Here is a 20,448-nt window from a genome sequence, read left to right as displayed (position 1 = left end):
AGCGCCGGGATGCTCCTTTGGAGTAGCCGTGCCCTATAGAAGAAATAAATAACATAACATAACATAACATATTGAGGCACACCATTGGGTTCATCAAAGAAACTCCCAAACAATGTTCATTAAATGTTGCAAAGTTTATGTTGATTTTTTAATGTAATTTGATATTTTTCAGCATATCATATATACGATGTGGTCATCGGCATCATAACATTGTCGATTGTTATACAATGTTCTTTATCTCCAATGCATTTCGGGCTAGTTGGCCCTTTATCAAGGAGTTCTACAGAAATGAAGAAGATATGGCAATCAATGTAAAATGTAATGCGCTAGCTCAGAAAATAATGCAGAACGTGTGTTGCAGTGGTGAAAATACATGCAATCGCGTGAAATTTTAGTGAAAAAACACAGCTGAAAACTCACTGAAATGTGTGTGAAACTAAGGAAGTGGTATAGCGGTGAAGAAAAGAGCACCAACGATCACCAGGTTTATGTGGTGTGAAGTTAACAGTAGAAAAAAAAAAAAACAAGACCAAGTCCGGAATATTAACAGATGGGTGAAAACGAGAAATGAGAAATGTTATGGATTTACCGTCTACAATCAATATAAATGACAGAACTGAATTTAGCTGTTACCTATAACTTATGGTTAATGATATCATCGTCTGGCCATTCAACCACGTTATGTGGCTTTCTGATACAGTTACTTTGCCGTGGCTTGATTATTTAATTATTAATTTGTATATTGCATGTACGTACCGTTAACTCGTGTTTATTCCTGTTTTCATTCATATGTATCTTTATATTACTCTGTTACCGCATACTGCATCTCGACATAACTTTATTAGTCACTTCGTGACACACATTCTCGTTTTCTCTTATATCCCCCTTGCACCTATAACACACTCAAGATGGTTGCTTTATTCATGGTGTCTCAAACAAAGTTAGTGTCCTACTTACCCCCCTCCTGAACAATGTAATTAACACAGGTATCTTCCTAACCTTCTGGAAGAGAGCATGTATCAGACCCATTTTAGAGAAACCCTCTCTTGATCCTCTCGAGGTAACAAACTACCGCCAGATCTCGTGTCTGCCTCTAGCAGCCAAAGCCCTGGAAAAAGCCATTAACTCAGAGCTCGCTGAATACCTAGACACTAACAGACTCCACACAACATGGCTTTCAATTGGGCCACTCCACGGAGTCTGCATTAATCATGGCCACAGAGTAAATACAATGGTAAATAGACATGGGTGGCAGGGCTGTCCTGATCCTACTTGACCTATCATCTGCGTTCGATACGGTCAATCACACTGTACTTACGCGACATCTGGAGGAAGTAGGAATTGGAGAAACCGCACTCACCCTTCTCACCTCTTTCCTCTTAGCCAGAGAACAGAGGGTGTGTTGGTACACCCTAGAATCAGGCAAATTCTATCTTCCAGTTTGAGTGCCACAAGGGACAGCACTCTCCCCAACGTTGTTTAACATCTATGTAACCCCATTGGCCAAACTAATCAGGGACCATGGCTTCTCGTTAGTATCCTACACGGACAATACTCTAATTATTATCTCCATTTCATCAGTGGCAGGCAGATTTCATAGCTGTCTCGGCCACATCATGAAATGGATGCATAAAAACAACCTAAAATTAAACACAAACAAGACCAAGGTCATGGAATTCGGAAATGGTAGTCCAATCTGGACTCAATCATGGTGGCCAGCAGCAGCTGGAGCCTGTCCTGTCCCTGCTAGCAAAGTGAAAACCCTTGGCTTTTTTTGTGATGCACAGCTTACCTTCTCAGGGCAGATCAATCAGTTGACATCAGCCTGTTACTTACTCTTAAAAATGATACAGAAAAAGGGGAAACATCCTTTACCACGCAAATTTTACCACGCAGTGCCTTTACAACGCAGGTGTTACAACGAAAACCATTACAACGCATTGCACTGGGGGGCGCTCTAGGATAGGGAATAGTTTTAATTTACTATCCAACACCTTCCCTACTATCCATGGGGACTGGAGTTGGAATAGTAAATTAAACTATTCACTATCCAGCACCCCCCAAAGCAATGCGTTGTAAAGGCTTGCGTTGTAAAACTTGCGTTGTAACAGCATGCGTGGTAAAAGCATGCGTTGTAACAACGTACATCCCAGAAAATCCTACCTGTTCTACCTGTGGAGTTGAGGAAAACGGTTGTGGTGACTCTGATTCTCTCCCACCTAGTCTATTGCAATGCCCTGTACCTTGGCATTGACAAATGCCAGCTGTCTAAACCTCAATCCCTGCAGAATGTGGCTACACGTACCCTGCTAAACATTTCAAAATACAGTCATATTTCTGGTGCCATTAGAAGTCTACATTGGCTCCCAGTTAAGCAGCAAACTGAGTTAAAGGCACTATGCCTTTAAATTAAATTAATAATTTTAAATTAAATTAAAGCCCTAAATGGGGGGGGGGCTAATAACTACCATTATCTATTTAAATGGCACGCCCCCTACCGGATGCTAAGAGCTACTAATAAAGCTCTGCTCCACGTCCCTAGAGTTAAGAAGGCCAGAGGCTAGATGAGGAGGCAGATGCTTCTCTTTTATGGCATCTAAGCTCTGGAATGAACTCCCACTCAATATCAGGCTTTCACCACCCAGGTCCCAGTTTAGGTGCCAGGTTAAAACCTGGCTTCCCCCCCCCCCCAAGAGCGACAAATCACCTTCTGACTTGTGCATCTTTTTCTTCCTCCAGCTCCAAGACACCTAAGCATTTGCGTGCTTTATAAGTCCTTTACTTGCTTACTTACCAAGAGTTCCCCCAGGTCTCCCTTTGGTAAGTTTCCCTACATGGCTGCCATGTCCAGGACTGTTGGACTTGGCTTTTTTTGAAGGGACAGCCCAGAACATTTTGCCTTCCTCCTGTATTTTTTCTGACCTGTTGGTGGTGGTTTTATGACTCTTGGCACATTATCACTGCTGATCAGTGCTAAAGTGCATGTGCTCTCTATTGTAAACTTTGGAAGATTGGTCTACACCTGTTTGGGATATTTAATTTACCATTCAGTCCCTTGTACAGTGGTATCATATACACAGGGCGAGTAAATTAAATGCTACTGGTGGGCTTGCAGCGCTGCTTGCACCACTCACCTAAATAGCCTTTCAAACCTGTCTCAGGCCTCTGCCACTGCAGGGCCTGCACACGCAGTTTACTGCTGCCGTGACGTGACATATAGGGGGTCATTAGGATGGCGGATTTCCCGCATACTCCGGGCCGGCGGAAGCCACCGCCAGCCCGGAGTATGCGGGAAATCCGCCGAGGAGGCCTGAAAGACCCACCGCCAAATCAGGATGGCTGGTGGGTCTCCCAATCCGTCCGCCGCTTTTCCGCCGCGGTCGGAAGGCGACCACGGCGGAAAAGCAATAACATGGCTGGCGGTGTCTATCAGACACCGCCAGCCATATTAGGATGCAGGGTGAGTCATGCTTTTCCGCGGCGGCTTTTCCGCCGTGGAAAAGCATACGGACAGTCACTTTGGGGGCCCGTTGTGGGCCCCCTGGGTGAAGGTTGCGTGGGGGGTGCACATGGGGGGTACCTATGGTACCCCCCTGCCCTTGCGTGCACGAAGCAGCAGGCACCGCGCGGTGGCCGCCGCTTTGTGCATGCAAATGCACACCTTTCGTTTTTTGCATTGCGTCCGCCATCCTAATCGACCCCTTAATGTGGTTGCCATGTCTGCAGCTCTCCTTTTACTACATATCAGTCACCTAAAAGGTAGGCCCTAGCTAGCCCTATGGGCATGTGTGGTGTAGGTAAAAGGTAGGACATGTACCTTAACTGTGTGGCATGTCCTGGTAGTGAGAAACAGCCTATTTGGTTTCTAACTGCTGTGAAGCTGCTCTCTCATTGAAATGCATTGGGGAAACCCTGATATGTGCTTCAGTGAAAATTCCTGACATGAGAGGGGAACGCAACCATGTTTGGTATGTTTGGAACAGTAGTGATAAATCCTGCTTATTGGTAAAAGCGGATTTATTATTACTATTTTAGAAATGCCACTTTAAGAAGTTGACATTTCTGTGTGCTATGTGTATTTGTGCCAGCCTGGATGTGTATTGACCATCGGGTTCTGACTGACAGGAGGAGAGGGGATGTGCATTCACTCCAGCCAGTCCCTGGGTGGGGTTGAGGTGTGTCCTGCCTTGCTTTGGGTGACTCAGCGCTAGACTGAATAGACCTTGGCTGAATTTAGAGTTGTGGGAGGAGTTTCCCCTTGTACCTAAATAGTCCTGGTCTGCAGTTGGAGTGGTGGGAGGAGTAGCACCTGCACCTGAATAGGGCCGTGCTTGCCTTCCACAATGCTGGCTCCGCCCCCCTGTGGTGTGTCTGGGGCCAAGGCTTACAATGTGAATGAAGGGCTTTGTGCACTTGTGATTATATTTTAAGTGCCCTAGAACTAGGAAATGGGGACTATAAGTAATGAGGCTGTGACCCCAGCTTGAAGAGAAGACACTGCGTTGGACCAAAGGACTGCTGTGGGCCAGAAGGAACTGCCATCTAGGACTACCTATTTGTGGGACCGAACCTGGTGCCTACTGGGCAGCTGAAGAGACCCTGTGTACTGGCCTGCCTGTGCCCTATTCACTGGCCCAGGGATATACCAGGTCTGTGTAACTGGCCCAGGGTATTTGGAAAAATATAGCGTGTAGTGAGCACTTTTACTGTTGGGCACTAGCGTGTGCTCTAAGCAAGTATGTGGGGAGCGCAGTGTGTGGCCTGGAGGGGGCTCCCCCTTTCTTGATGCTGGCCACAAACAAAGAAGGTAAACGTTCGTGAGGAGTGCGGGCAGTTGCACCCATGCCTGCTGTTGTGGGACATTGTCTTGAGCGTTAGGACGGGGAAAGACCTCGCCGGAGGCCCCCGAGTCCGGAAGATGGTAGGTACCTCCACAACCTTACCGCATTTCCCCTAAGGGAGGCCCAGTGGCTTCTGTGCTCCACTACATAACGGGTGACGTGGATATATTGGGCTCTGATATGGCATATGTGGTTGATTTGTGAAATTACAGTATCAGGCTATGCCCTCTTGTGATGTTGTGACTGATCACCTGCAATTGGCAGGAAAGGCACTCATATGTTCTATAATGGTGGTATGCATATTTGATGGCAGGATATTCCCCTAATGTATGCTTAAAAGGATGTACTCTAGTATCCTGTTGATGTACTTTATGAATAATGTGTTGTGATAAGTACAGTTCCTACCATTAGCTACTGGGTTATGCTAACTGATGTTTTTGACCGTGGGTCGATTGGCCAAGCAAATTATGTAATATCTGTGAAGTCAATACCTGGTGGCACAGTATATTATAAGTGATTTTGTTCAATGTCTTTTTATGGATAATACAAAGGATATTTTTATATAACCTTGTGTGGAGTTTCTTTTGTGGTGTGCCCAGTGTCGCTGCTGTGTGAGCGTGTTGCGCAAACTCTTTCAAATTTGCCTCTGAGATAAGCCTGACTGCTCTGCCAAGCTACAAAGGCGGTGAGCAGGGGTTATCTTATGTGTGTAACTCCCTTGCCCTGACTAGAGTGGTGGGTTCTACCTGGCTTAGGTGCATTCCATAGCCAACCAGAAACCCCATTTCTAACACGGACTAAATAAGCAGATGCCTCCTCTCTATCACAAAATGACCTGGTTTTGCAAGGCTGCACCTGCGTTTTAGGTGTTGGGTTCGGTAGCCAGTTAAGGAAACCTACCAATCCTAGACATTTCTGAAAACAAGACACCCAGGAGAATCCAAGGAGGTGTGGCTAGTGTGGATCCCCTAATGTTTTCCTACACAGAATCCCATGCAAACCTCAAATTAATCTTAACGAAAATAAATTTTTCCTCACATTACTGCATGGTAAAGTTGTAGGATCACCGGTCTGAAGCAAATTTCCTATCACCCAGTGTACCCCCCATGTCTCTCAATAAAAATGGTACATCACTTGTGTGGGTGGGACAAGTACCTGCAGCAGGGACGGGCCCAAAACATATTGTGGAGATATCGAAATGATCGGTCTCAAAACAACCTCGTTTTGCAAGGGGACCACCTGCGTTTTTGGTCCTGGGCGCGACAGCCATCTGGAAAACCCTACCAAACCCAGACATTTCTGAAAACTAGACACCCGGGGGAGTTCAAGGAGGTATGGACTGCATGGATCCCCCAATGTTTTCCTATACAGAATCCCCCTGAAAATCTCAAATTTAGCAAAACAAATGACATTTCCTCATATTTCTGGCTGGAATCACCGCACCGGCACAAATGACCTACCACTCACTGTTCCCCTAAGTGTTCTGAGTAGAATGATATGTCCCGGGGGTCAGAAAGATTGTGGCGTTTTTTTGGAGGGCGGGGCATTGGCCGGTCCATTGTGGGCAGCCCCCACCCCTAGGATTGCATTTTAAAAAACTAATCCCTGGTGTCTAGTGGGCTACTCCCCCAATATGCCCCCCAGGAGGGGAAGAAAGACCAAATATGCCACTTTTTTAATAAGGGGAACAAAGGCCCTTACCCAAGGTGCCACTCTTCTTTCCCTAGTGCCTTTTGGGTGGATCCCTGCTTTGGGATCACCGTCCAACAATACCTCTCTCATGTAATTCAGTGCTTGGGGGACTGAGATAGGACCACGAACACTGAAACAATGAAACCTAAACTCAGTTTCAGTTTAAAGCCTTGTGAGGTTGGGTCAGCTATTCCCCACCTCCTGGGGCAAAAATTAAAAAAATTAAATCCCTCTGCTGTTTGCACCAGAGGAATTTTGTGCGCATGTGCACATGATGAAATGGTTCCATCGTGAGCACCGAAGGGGTTCATACAGAAGTTTCGAATTTACATTGTTTTTGGTTAGAAACTGATATTAGAAAGTTAAATAACTTGATATATATATATATATATATATATATATATATATATATATATATATATATGTATATATATATATATTACCTACTGGCGGTCGCCAGTAGGTATATATAGTTAGGATTTTTTCTCTATGGGATTTTTGAAAATTCTATGTCTAATAACTTTGGCGTTTGTGGACAGAATTGGCTGAAATTTTCAGGAAAATGGAACATTTTGTTTCTGAGCAGCCAATGGAAATTTGGGGGGTGTTTGTCAAGGGGGGGCCGAGAAACAAGGGGGGTCCCAAAACGCGTTTTTCCCATGTTAATTTCCATAGGGCGGTTGGCCTCACTTTTAGGCCGAACGGCTGAATGGATTTGCACGAAACTTGGCAAAATTGTAGGGACTGTTAGCTCGATGTGCCTTTGCTAGGTCTCAATATATGTGCTCCAGTGGATTTTGAGAAATTAACGTTCAAAAAAAGACATATATCTGTAAGCGCGCTCCGGGCAGCGCTCCGGTTCGCGTACTTGACGCGTAACGGAACTTCGCGTAGCGAAGCTGATTGGCTCTCCGGTGTCTGTCAACATTCTAAACAGTCCGGAGCAGCCGCCATCTTGTCTCTCGGTAGGCTCGAGAGACAAGAGGAGGCCAAAACAAAGGGGGAAATGACCATAAGGGGGCATAGTAGATCCTCCCTGACCCCCTAGGTTTGATGTGGAGGTTTTAAAAGGGCCCCGCAGGGCAAAAAAAACAAAAACATTTTTTAGTTTTTTTGCGTGGGGAGCACCCGGTCCGCGAACCGGGAAGCGTTCTGGGGAGCGTACTATAAGGAAAAAAGAATGATAGACTTTTCAAATACTGTATGTTAATTGATTGTTGGTTTTGTTGATTATTTTTTAATTTCTTTATTTTTTAAGCAATTATTTATTATTGTGATTGTGTTTCAAAATTTAATAACATTTCTAACATTTCACTGTCTGAAATGTCGTTATTTTCATTGAACATAGCTTGTAATCTCTGAGTGTGTAAAATGTCCTCATTTTGAAGGAGGTCGTCTACTGCTTGCACACATTGCAGTAGTTCTTGGTCCCAAGTTTCATCCATAAATTCTATATAATTTGGATCAATTAATTCTTGGCTGCTCTCTTGCAGGACAATTTGAAATGAAACTTTCTGTTCGCCTTCCATGTTGCCTGAAATTTGGATAAAAAAAATATATATTAGTAGAGATAGGGCACTGTTGGGATTAATTTTAGATAGGCAGTTTTTATCAGTGAATTTATCTTTGGGCAGTGTATAGTATCAGAGTGGAAGTAGGAATATAAAAAAGTGTATGTGATTTAACGTAAGTAAATTCATAATTATACAAGAGAAACCTAACTCCATCCATAACTATAACAGAGAAGTCTATCTAAATCTATAACTACTACAGAGGGATAGTATATAACTATCAGAAAAAGTTTACCATATTAACTGATAGTGCACAATATACTTCAGTTTTTAAAATAACAACTTACCTTTACAAAGAAGTTGAAGTGATTAGTGAAAATCCAATTGAAATGTACACCAGGAAGTAGTAGTCAAAATGGCTGTGTTCCCTTCTCTTCCTTTAAATATATTCAGGTATATAACGAATCAAATGTCAGGTAAAAAAAGTAGAAAATGAAAGTAACATTTTCATTGGTTGTCAATTCCAACACTTCAGATGTGTTCTGTGAAGTAATTTACCTCACGGTATTTAGAAAGGTCTACAGGCTAAATGGCTAAATGGAATTTCAATCAAATTTGTGAAAATGGTAGGGATTGGTATGTAGTATGAGCTAATCTATATTTGGTGAAAGTGTCTCCAGTCGTTTTTCTGTAAATTACTTTCCCACCTTTTTTGATGGAGCGCTTCCCGGGGAGCGCCCCCGTACGCGAACTGGCGAGCGCCCCGGTACGCGAACCTGAAGCGTTACGGGAGTCCACCATTTTGTGTTTCGGTCGAATTAAGATACAAGATGGAGGGCAAATAATGTTCAGAATGGGTAGAAGGGGGCACGGTAGACTTATCTTGACCCCCTAGTTTTTCTGAGGGTGGCTGAGGAGGCCCATATGTGCGAAAAAAAAACATTTTTTTTAAAAATTTCGCGAGGTTAGCTTCCGGTTCGCGTACCGGGTAGCGCCCCGGGGAGCGTACTTTGTTGAAAATTAGTGAAAAAAGTTAGAGTAAAATAATAATTGTGAGTGATCAGATGTAGGGTAGCTCTGAGAAGAGCTTTTGGGTTTATGGTACATTTAGGTACTTATAAGTAGGTACCAATGCACAGTCTTAAATTCAAAATGAAAACTCTGTTGCCCTCATCTGAGAAGTGAACTCCATCTCCTCTGTAGATATCTTGCATGTAGTAACGCAAGTTATTGTTGTACATGGAGCCCATTCCATGGTCTCTCATGTAAGCTGAAACAGATTTGTTTACATGCTTCCTCGACTTCTCAATTTGTGGACAAAATTGGTTCGACCACCTCCATTTCTGTCTTTGGCATATATTTGAATATACCAAGGCAGTTTGAGGAAAAAGTGCCATTAATTGCTCAAAGGTGTCCTTTAAAAGCATTTCCAGACCTACCCCAGTCAAAGTGCCCAAATCATTACCTCCACAGTGCACAATTAACAGGTCAGGTTTTGGCAAATGCATAAAGGTTTTCACCAATGGTATCAATTGGTGACATTTTAATCCTCTGTGGCCAAACCACTTAATTTCCACATCTTGTAAATTGAGGTTAGGTAAATTTCTGTTCTCAGCATACCTCTGAGCCCAATAGATGTAACTATGTTCAACAATCCAGACGACAGAAAACATGGTGAGAGAAGGTTCTGCAGCAGTCAGATGAAGTGTGGCAATGAAATGGCAGTTGAAAAAATAAGAGTTTAAAATGAAAAAAACTGTGGAGTTTCTGTGTTAATGAAGCAGTAACAGTGATTGGTGGATTTTGATTGCTGAAAACAGAAAGTTAGGGTGCATGGATGAGTTCTTTGAAAGATGTATTTTGAATGGTCAATAAAAAATCATTAAATGAAAGATTGCACTGGATATGCAGGTGCACTGAGAGTTCAGAGTTCAATTGAAACATTGTTGTGTGAACTTGCAAACACCAGAGGTCTTCCAGGAGGTGGTTGCTATGCAAAAAAGGCAGAGAGGGCAGAGGGGGGAAGGGTTTTGATTTGAAAAAAGTGAGGGAAGAGTTTTGATTGGGTGACATGAGAGATATGTGTGATGAATTACAGCATTTCTGTGCCATTGTTGGTTCCAGCCTCTGGTGTGCATACCTTTTGCTCTGCTAAAGACAAATTGGTGTGTTTCTGAGACTGTTTTGAAACTCATAAAGTATTTGCCAAGGTGAGAAAAGATTTATGTAATTTAGATAGAGAATAGTGTGCTTTAAGGAGAAAATTATGAAGAAAGTTGTGTTTTTAAAATGTTGCTTTGTCTCAAGTGTTTTACAAATAGATTTTGTTTCTTTGAGAAATTGTAATTTGAGAAAATGTGAAGTATTAGTACTGACAGGGTGTTTTTGTGCATAGGAGCTGTGCAGTGTTTTCAAATTATGACTTGAAAATCGTTTTTGAGGAAAAGGAATGCTTTCAAAATTTATGACAAGGACATAATGGTGTCTGCTTCTTTATAAGGCATTTGAGTGTAGTTACATAGCCATGTTAAAAGTGACCCAAAAATGCTGCAAAGGCAATCAAAAAACGCTTTCATGTGTCTTAAGGACATTTTAAGTCATTTCCCCATGTGCAGTGTTTTCAAATTATGACTTGAAAATCGTTTTTGAGGAAAAGGGATGCTTTTAAAATTTATGACAAGGACATAATGGTGTATGCTTCTTTATAAGGCATTTGAGTGTCTCTGATGTTATTTTTCCCATTTTAATGTAAGACCTTTCCCCATGGTGCAAATTCCTTGTAAATATGCTCGCACCTGTGCTTGGAAAATTTAGATTTTGATTGTTTGAGTTACATAGCCATGTTAAAAGTGACCCAAAAATGCTGCAAAGGCAATCAATAAACGCTTTCATGTGTCTTAAGGACATTTTCAGTCATTTCCTCATGTGCAGTGTTTTCAAATTAAGACTTGAAAATCGTTTTGAGGAAAAGGAATGCTTTTAGAATTTATGACAAGGACATAATGGTGTATGCTTCTTTATAAGGCATTTGAGTGTCTCTGGTGTTATTTTTCCCATTTTAATGTAAGACCTTTCCCCGTGGTGCAAATTCCTTGTAAATATGCTCGCACCTGTGCTTGGAAAATTTAGATTTTGATTGTTTGAGTTACATAGCCATGTTAAAAGTGACCCAAAAATGCTGCAAAGGCAATCAAAAAACGCTTTCATGTGTCTTAAGGACATTTTAAGTCATTTCCCCATGAATGTAGGTAGGCCTCACCTTAAACAAACCTCTGGATAGGCCACACCTTATCGTCATCCTGAATTAATCATTTAAAATGCTAGGGACAGATTTATGATAGGTGTATGCCTCTTTTGCGCCACTGTGCGTCACTTTTGTGACGCAGTGGCGGTGCAAAAGATTTGCTATGTGGCGACAAAATTACAAATTGATGCATCTAGGAAGATGTGTCATGCTGTAAAAAAACCGTGCCACATGAAACCGATGCCGATACAGAAAAGGGGGTGGTGATGAACAGAGTGTCTGAATTAAGCAGACCACTCTTACCCAGTCCAAAGATCAGGGCTTGATCCATCACCGTTATTTATCTCACTGCCCCATCCCAGCTCAGAACCTGGCTATATGCAAATTAGTCTGTCCCTGGCCCAGTGCATCATGGGAACAGGGCAGACCAAACTACCAAGCCAATTCTTCACCAGAAAGGAGACAAGCTACCGGGGACCGGTTTCTGGCATTTCAGCCTCTTCGGCCCGGCTTGCTTGAATCCTGATGGAGCAGTGAGAAAGGGACTCATGTCTGAGTATACCCTGCCACACCTATAGTGGCCAAAAACGATACAGAAAAGGGGGTGGTGATGAACAGAGTATCTGAATTAAGCAGACCACTCTTACCCAGTCCAAAGATCAGGCTTGATCCATCACCGTTATTTATCTCACTGCCCCATCCCAGCTCAGAACCTGGCTATATGCAAATTAGTCTGTCCCTGGCCCAGTGCATCATGGGAACAGGGCAGACCAAACTACCAAGCCAATTCTTCACCAGAAAGGAGACAAGCTACCGGGGACCGGTTTCTGGCATTTCAGCCTCTTCGGCCCGGCTTGCTTGAATCCTGATGGAGCAGTGAGAAAGGGACTCATGTCTGAGTATACCCTGCCACACCTATAGTGGCCAAAAACGATACAGAAAAGGGGGTGGTGATGAACAGAGTGTCTGAATTAAGCAGACCACTCTTACCCAGTCCAAAGATCAGGGCTTGATCCATCACCGTTATTTATCTCACTGCCCCATCCCAGCTCAGAACCTGGCTATATGCAAATTAGTCTGTCCCTGGCCCAGTGCATCATGGGAACAGGGCAGACCAAACTACCAAGCCAATTCTTCACCAGAAAGGAGACAAGCTACCGGGGACCGGTTTCTGGCATTTCAGCCTCTTCGGCCCGGCTTGCTTGAATCCTGATGGAGCAGTGAGAAAGGGACTCATGTCTGAGTATACCCTGCCACACCTATAGTGGCCAAAAACGATACAGAAAAGGGGGTGGTGATGAACAGAGTGTCTGAAATAAGCAGACCACTCTTACCCAGTCCAAAGATCAGGGCTTGAAACTGGGATGGTGCAATGAGCTAAAAAACGGTGTTGGATCTAGCCCTGATCTCTTGACTGGGTGAGAGTACTCTGCTTAATTCAGAGACTCTGTCCATCACCACCCCTTGTTGTAAATAATTTTGTCCACCCTAAGCGTGGAAGGGTATACTCAGATGTGAGTCCCTTGCTCATTGCACCATCAGGATTCAAGCAAGCCGGGCCGAAGACGGCTGTAATGCCAGAAACCGGTCCCCGGAAGCTTGTTTCCTTCCCAGTGTAAGAATTGGCTTTTGTAGTCTGGTCTGCCCTGTTCCCATGATGCACTGGGCCAGGGACAGACTAATTTGCATACAGCCAGGTTCTGAAACTGGGATGGTGCAATGAGCTAAAAAACGGTGTTGGATCTAGCCCTGATCTCTTGACTGGGTGAGAGTACTCTGCTTAATTCAGAGACTCGGTCCATCACCACCCCTTGTTGTAAATAATTTTGTCCACCCTAAGCGTGGAAGAGTATACTCAGATGTGAGTCCCTTGCTCATTGCACCATCAGGATTCAAGCAAGCCGGGCCGAAGACGGCTGTAATGCCAGAAACCGGTCCCCGGAAGCTTGTTTCCTTCCCAGTGTAAGAATTGGCTTTTGTAGTCTAGTCTGCCCTGTTCCCATGATGCACTGGGCCAGGGACAGACTAATTTGCATACAGCCAGGTTCTGAAACTGGGATGGTGCAATGAGCTAAAAAACGGTGTTGGATCTAGCCCTGATCTCTTGACTGGGTGAGAGTACTCTGCTTAATTCAGAGACTCTGTCCATCACCACCCCTTGTTGTAAATAACATGAAACCGATGCAGCAGTGATGCAAAAGATGCACCATGTTGCAAGACAGGCCTCACTTCATCTCCAACAAGATAAGAAGCTTAGGGATAGATTTATGATGACTGGTGCATCCCCAGGGATGTGCCAGTCATCCTGCGCCGCTGTTCCGCCACCCATGGTGCGCTGCATTTACAATGCGGCGCACCATGGGGCAAAAACGGCACAGATGCGTGACGCATCTGTGCCGTAAAGGTGGCGCATTGCTGGAGTTTTTTTTTGTGACTTTGCCTCACCTTAAACAAACCTCTGGATAGGCCACACCTTATCGTCATCCTGAATTAATCATTTAAAATGCTAGGGACAGATTTATGATAGGTGTATGCCTCTTTTGCGCCACTGTGCGTCACTTTTGTGACGCAGCGGCGGTGCAAAAGATTGGCTATGTGGCAACATATTTAAAAATTGATGCATCTAGGCAGATGTGTCATGCTGTAAAGTCCTGTGCCACATGAAACCTGCGTCAGTTTTCATATAGGTGTTTTGTTGCAAGGTATGCATTAATTTGCAAGAAAGCCCTGTAAAACTAACACAGTGAAATTTAGAAGATTTCACTGACTCAGCTTTATAGCATTGCTGAATCAAATCATTACACCTGTTTGAAACAGGCATAAGGAGTGATGCACCATGCAATGTGTGGCTTGCTCCTGTGCATTGCAGTAGACATGTTGCGCTTACGACGTGATTCCTGCAATGTGCTGCTTTTGCGGCACAGATGCGTGACGCATCTGTGCTGTTTTCACTCAATGGTGCTCCACATTGTAAATGCGGCACACCATGGGTGGCAGAGCAGCGGTGCACATTAACTGGTGCATCCCTGGGAATGCGTCAGTTAACATAAATCTGCCCCTTTACATTTAAGTATGAGCAGGGGACACAGAGTTGGTGAGGCTTATCCAAGGTTAAGAAGAGATGAGTCCTGTTCACTGAAAACTTGGACATAGGCCTTACCTCCTCAGCATCGCTGGTCATGGCTAAATAATAGCTGCAAAATGTTACTCTTGTTAAACAATTTTACTATTATAATCTCTGAGATTTGTCTCTTACTCTGCAACATCTCATTGTTGTTCTCTTTCTTTAAAGATAACGACAACATCAACCATGAGTGACAATCAGCAATCAGTTGATTATGACATTATCATTGAACTTGTAATTGAAACGTCAGTGGAAGTAGATCCATTGGATGATTTAAATTCTCAGGATGATGAAGAACATGATGAGGATGCCGATTTGTCAGAATTGATTGTATGACATAGGTTGGGAAGCTGACGTGCTTGAGCCTATGGAACTATAAACATTTATTTTTAAAATTTATAATAAATGAAAAGTAAAAATGTAAACCGTTTGATTTATAATTAAAAACACCTTTAAAAACAGGTTATGTCTAGTGTCTTCAATAAAATATTAAAATATGCTCATAAAATTAGATCAGAATCACATATAAAATAGTAGAGGTAAAATGAAGAAGAATTCTATTTCTTTTCTGCTATTTGTGTATTATATATTTGCCAAAGCACTAAAAAATGTTCAATGAAAAAATGTCAAGTAGTGTGTTAAGTTTTTGATGACTGTTATTGATTTACTGTTTGGTAATAGTGGTTAATAACATTTTTTATTATATTTTACCACAGATTCAACTGCATATCATTTCAAGATTTCAGCATGCCAACCAAGGATAGACTTAAAAAGGCTGCAAAACGTCAAAGACAGCAGGTACATGAAATAATGCAGCAGTCCTCTACCAAAAAAACTTGTCAAGTCACCAAGAAAGCACCGGGTAAGAGCACAAAAACATTCATAAGAAATATTTGTAGTAAAAAAAATATTACTGCAGAAAATGTTTCAGTCCAGAAAAATAGAAGCATTTTAAACGGAAAGGAAAGGCCAATCAAAAATGTTACTGCTAGAGCAAGAGATAACTCTGTGCATGATAGTAGAAGGAAACAACAGTTTAGGGACATTCGTAAACGAATGTTCCGCAACAGGATAATTGGCAATTTGTTAAAAAATATTAAGAAAGGTCAACAGAAAGTGGTTTTTTATAAGAGAAAAAAAAGTTGATAAAGTTATTGATCAGGCATTTGAAATTAAACGTAAGTTATTTATTTTGATAATCAATAGAATTAGGAAGCTAAACAAGGCAATTTATGATTTCAAAAGAAATAGTAGATGGAAGAGAATAGTTAATCGTAGTAATTTTTGTGAAGTTTTTTCCGGAGAATGGATGCATAGTTCAAGTTGTGAGGCATTTTTTAATGAGGAGAGTTATTTCCAGGATAATGATTTGGTGCATGCAGTTGACACCAGTGGTCGAGCTTATGAAGTGAAAGATGGTTGTGCAGTTGAAAAAGAAAAACTTGTGACAACAGAGACAGAAGAGGTGTTAGGTAATGAGGTTTTAGGAAGACGTCCTAAGGGTCCTGTGTACACCTGGAAGTGTAGTAGTATTTGCAGTGTGCGACAGGATTCCATCAATTTGCTTTGTGATTTTGTACGGACATTTAATAAGAAAAGTTTGAAGCAGAAAATGAAGTTGTTGCAAGAATTAGATCCTTGCAGAGTGAGAGAAGTGACAGGTTTGCATGGTCATTCACTGGCTTGTCTTTCCAGGAGAGTATGCCAGAGTGTTTTTCATCATTTCAGGATGCTAGCAGTGCATCATAATAAAGTGAGGAAATTAGTTAGAATGTTGTATTATGCTAAGAGTCCAGCAATTATGCTTAAACAATTATGCGCTGCTCTTTTGCATGGTTCTGAAATAGATGTGAAGAATATTTGTGAAGAAATTGAGTTTTGTTACTTTGGAAGTAAAGAGGAGAATGTTGAAATTGACCAAGAAGAAGAAGGTAATGTGGAAGATAGTGTACAGGTTTCCAGTACAGATAATTTTCAGAGGGAAATTGCGACGTTTCAGGTGAAATCAAGTGAGAGGCCTAATTTCACTTGTGTGTGTTGTCGACGCACTTATTATAAGAATCAGACTAAGTTAGTGGATTTATATGCAAAAAGTGAAAGGGAAAATAATAGTGAATGGAATGATTTCACAACATACTTGATGGTAGAAAATTGTTTTGATTTGGGATCGGATCAACGTGTGTGTACTTATTGTTATAACAAATTAAATTAAAACCAGATGCCTGCTAGAGCAGTTCATAATAATCTGGAATTGGTTGAGATTCCTTCTGAATTGAAGGATTTAAATACTTATGAATCTATTTTGATTCAAAGTATCCATCCCTTTCAGGCTATTGTAAGAATGGAGCCAAAGACAGGGAAATTGCCTCCATCAGATTTACAGAGAGGATTAAAGGGAAGAGTTGTTTATTTGCCTCTAGATTTGAAGAAAAACATTAACACAATTGGAGTAGAAAAAGTGGAAGAGGACCCTCTGGTTATCTTAGTTAATGGGGTTCCGACAAAGAATAAGAAAAAATGGCAAGATTTAGTGGATGTTAGGAAAGTCAAAAAGGCAACATTGTATTTGAAAAAAAATAATAAGTACTATAAGAATATATATGTTGCAGAAGAGGAAGTAAGTGAGGAAGAGGATAGCGATTTGTGTGCTGGTCAAATTGAGAAATTAGAACCCTCTACTAGTGAAGAAATATATGAACATTATAGTGTTCATCCTTTGCATTCCAAGGAAGTCATGGGGAATGCTATTGAGTTGTTTCAAATGAAACAAGCCAAAGGGAGTCCCATTAGTGTTTGGGAGGAAAGTTTGGAAGCTCTGTGTTTCCCACAGCTTTTTCCAACAGGTCAGGGAGGAAGATATGATGAGCGACCTCATCAAATTCCTGCTTCTGAATACCGGACTTTGCGATTGTATGCAGGAGATGCTAGGTTTCGACAATGTATTCCCTATTTGTTTCATCTCCTGTTTGAAAGCGATCTGTCTGGACTGTCATATGCAGTGAACCACATCTTGAAAAGTGGTATACACATGCAAAACATCTCAGCAAGTGACTTTATGGATAAAGTCAATGTCCAAGACAGTATTTTGGATTCTCACCTGATTAATCTCATGGCGTGTCAGCGTGGTACTAATGAGTACTGGTACCGTCGTCATGGTGATTTAAAATGTATGCTGAGGAACTTAGGAAGTCCCACATGGTTCCTCACTCTGAGCTGTGCCGAGTATGGCTGGGAAGACTTACTTGAATTTCTACGAGAGGCAAATGGAAACATCGAAAACATCGAATTCAAGACACCCGGAGAACTGTGTTCTTTGGATCCAGTCAATGTATGCCGGTACTCCAATCATAGATTTGAAGCTATGATGTCTTTCATCATGAATAAGAAGAATCCACCTCTTGGAGAGGTGTTGGATTTCTTCTGGAGAAAGGAGTACCAAGCAAGAGGTGCTCCTCACATACATATGCTGTTGTGGATCAAGGATGCACCTAAATTTGGAACGGATCCAGAAGACTCAGTGATGAGTTTCATACAACAGTATTCTACGTGTGCTGTTCCAAACGCAAAGGAGAAGAAAAGCCTAAGAGAAAAAGTTCTACGTTTCCAAAGCCATCGTTGTGGAAAGTACTGTCGTCGTAAATTCCGAAACAAGGACAAGTTCTACACCAAATGTCGTTTCGGGTTTCCACGACCGGTGATTTCTAAAGGAAGAGTAACCAGTTTGATGTCTTCGCTGCGACATAATGTGATGAAGAAATCACCGAAAAACACATACAATTTGAAGAGGAACGAAGAGTCCAAGTACATCAACGACTACAACCCAGTGATTTTGTCCATGTGGAATGCTAACATGGATATACAGTTTGTGGCTGATAACTGTATGGCTGTGGCTCGGTATGTGACATCTTACATCACCAAAAAAGAGAAGACAGAATTGAAGGATATGTGGGAGGACATTTCCCATGAAAAGAGCCTCAGTAAGAAGTTGTACAGTTTCAGTCTGAAGATGTTGTCGCATCGAGAAATCGGAGCTTACGAATGTTCTGACCAGTTGTCTTCAGCAAGTCTCTATGCCAAATCTAGGAGTATCGTTTGGGCGAGTCTTGGTCTTGCTGCAACGCGTAATCGAGTTCTGAAACCTGTGCGGGAAATTGAGTATTTGGCGGAAAAGGAGCCAAACAGTACCGACATTTTGAAGACCAACATGTTGGATACATATTATTCAAATCGAAGCAGTCACCTCGAGAATGTTTGTCTGTATGAGGTTCTTCAAAATTACATATTCAAGAGGAACATCAAAGAAGATACTGAGAAAGGATTGTATGCTGTAATTGGAAGTGAGGGATGTCTGGTCAAGCAAAGAAAATGCCACTTGGTAAACCATCGAAAATTGAGTGGCGAATCTCCTGAAAAAAATGAGTTTTTCTATTTAGCACTTTTGCAACTTTTCAAGCCTTGGCGTGCAGAAGAGGAACTGCTTGGAGATTTCCTCTGTTACGAAGACTCTTTCACTGCCGCCAAGCAGACCATAGAATGTCCTGCTTTTCCCAAATATGTAGAAATGTTGAATGCGGAAATCGAGCAGGAAGCAACGATTGCAGCCGAGATTGCCAGAGACAGTTCTCAGGACAGTCAGAGTTCTGCTTCATTGAGTCAGGATCCACTAGGAGGACCTGTTATCGAAAATGAAGCTGCCACTGCCATGAATGAAGTGGAAAGAGCCATGGCACATGCTCAGGAGGATGCGGTTAACTTAGAAGACTTGGAAAGACAACTCAACGTTGAGCAGAGGAAAATATATGACGAAGTTACCATGCAAATTGATCATGGATTAAGTCATGAGAAGAAAGAGTGCTCATGTACGTCGTTGAAGCCTGTCCGACTGTACGTGAGTGGAGAAGCGGGAACTGGAAAAAGTTTCCTCATTAAAGCAATTTCATGTTATTTGCAGGAAAGGACTGAGTCATCGCTGTCTTGTGTTGTCACCGCTCCAACTGGACTGGCAGCACATAACATTAAAAGGATTACTTTACATCATTTACTGATGCTGCCAGTGGAGCATGACAACAAATTACAATATCACAAGCTATCTGGAGATGCTTGTTGTGAAGTTTCAAGAATCTTGAGGAAAATGAAACTTCTTATCATTGACAAAGTAAGCATGGTTTCCAATGTCATGCTTGCCTTCGTGCATTTGAGAATGCAAGAAGTTCTCAAATCAGAGTATGATGTGTTATTTGGTGGCAAACACATCATTGTTTTCGGAGATCTTCTGCAGCTGACACCAGTGAAAGGGCAACCTGTGTTCAAAATGCTCACGCATGAAGATACCAGGAAGTGCCTAGGGAGCATTGGCAACGTCAATATATGGTTAAACTTCAATTATGCTGAACTGCATGAAAATATGCGTCAGGCGAAGGATGAAGTTTACAAGAATATTCTACAAGATGTTAGAATTGGAAAAGTGACCGAGCATGGGAAAGAAGCTTTACATGCACGATTACTGTCAAATTTATATCCAGAACAAGATGTTGTGCCTGAGAATATTTTTCAGAAAATTACTGAGAAGAAATCTGGAATATGTTTGATGCCAACTCTTGCAGAATGTGCCATCTTCAGCAACAAAATGTTGCATTTAGAAAAGCAAGAGATTGTGAAACTGGAAGCTATTGACAGAGTAGAGCATATGGGATCAACAATTATTTTGTCTGAGAATTTGAAATCCAAATTGGATTCATTAGAGAAGACTATATCTAAAACTGCAGGTTTTGAAAAGACTCTGAATGTGTGCTTAAACTGCCGTATAATTTTAAGAAGGAATTTACATGTTGAAAGAGGTCTGGTAAATGGATCAATGGGTAATGTTGTTGATTTTGTGAAATACAGAAATAGAGATGGAATTGAATTTTTAAAAATTAAATTTGATGGCATTGAGGAAGTACAGCTAATTGGTCGTTGTTCTGCTAGATTTTTGCTTGTAAAAGACTTATATGTTCGCCGTAAGCAGTTTCCTGTTTGCTTGGCATATGCGGTGAC

Source organism: Lissotriton helveticus, chromosome 2_1, assembly GCF_964261635.1.
Source record: "Lissotriton helveticus chromosome 2_1, aLisHel1.1, whole genome shotgun sequence".
NCBI lineage: Eukaryota > Metazoa > Chordata > Amphibia > Caudata > Salamandridae > Lissotriton > Lissotriton helveticus.
This window is presented reverse-complemented; position numbering follows the sequence as displayed.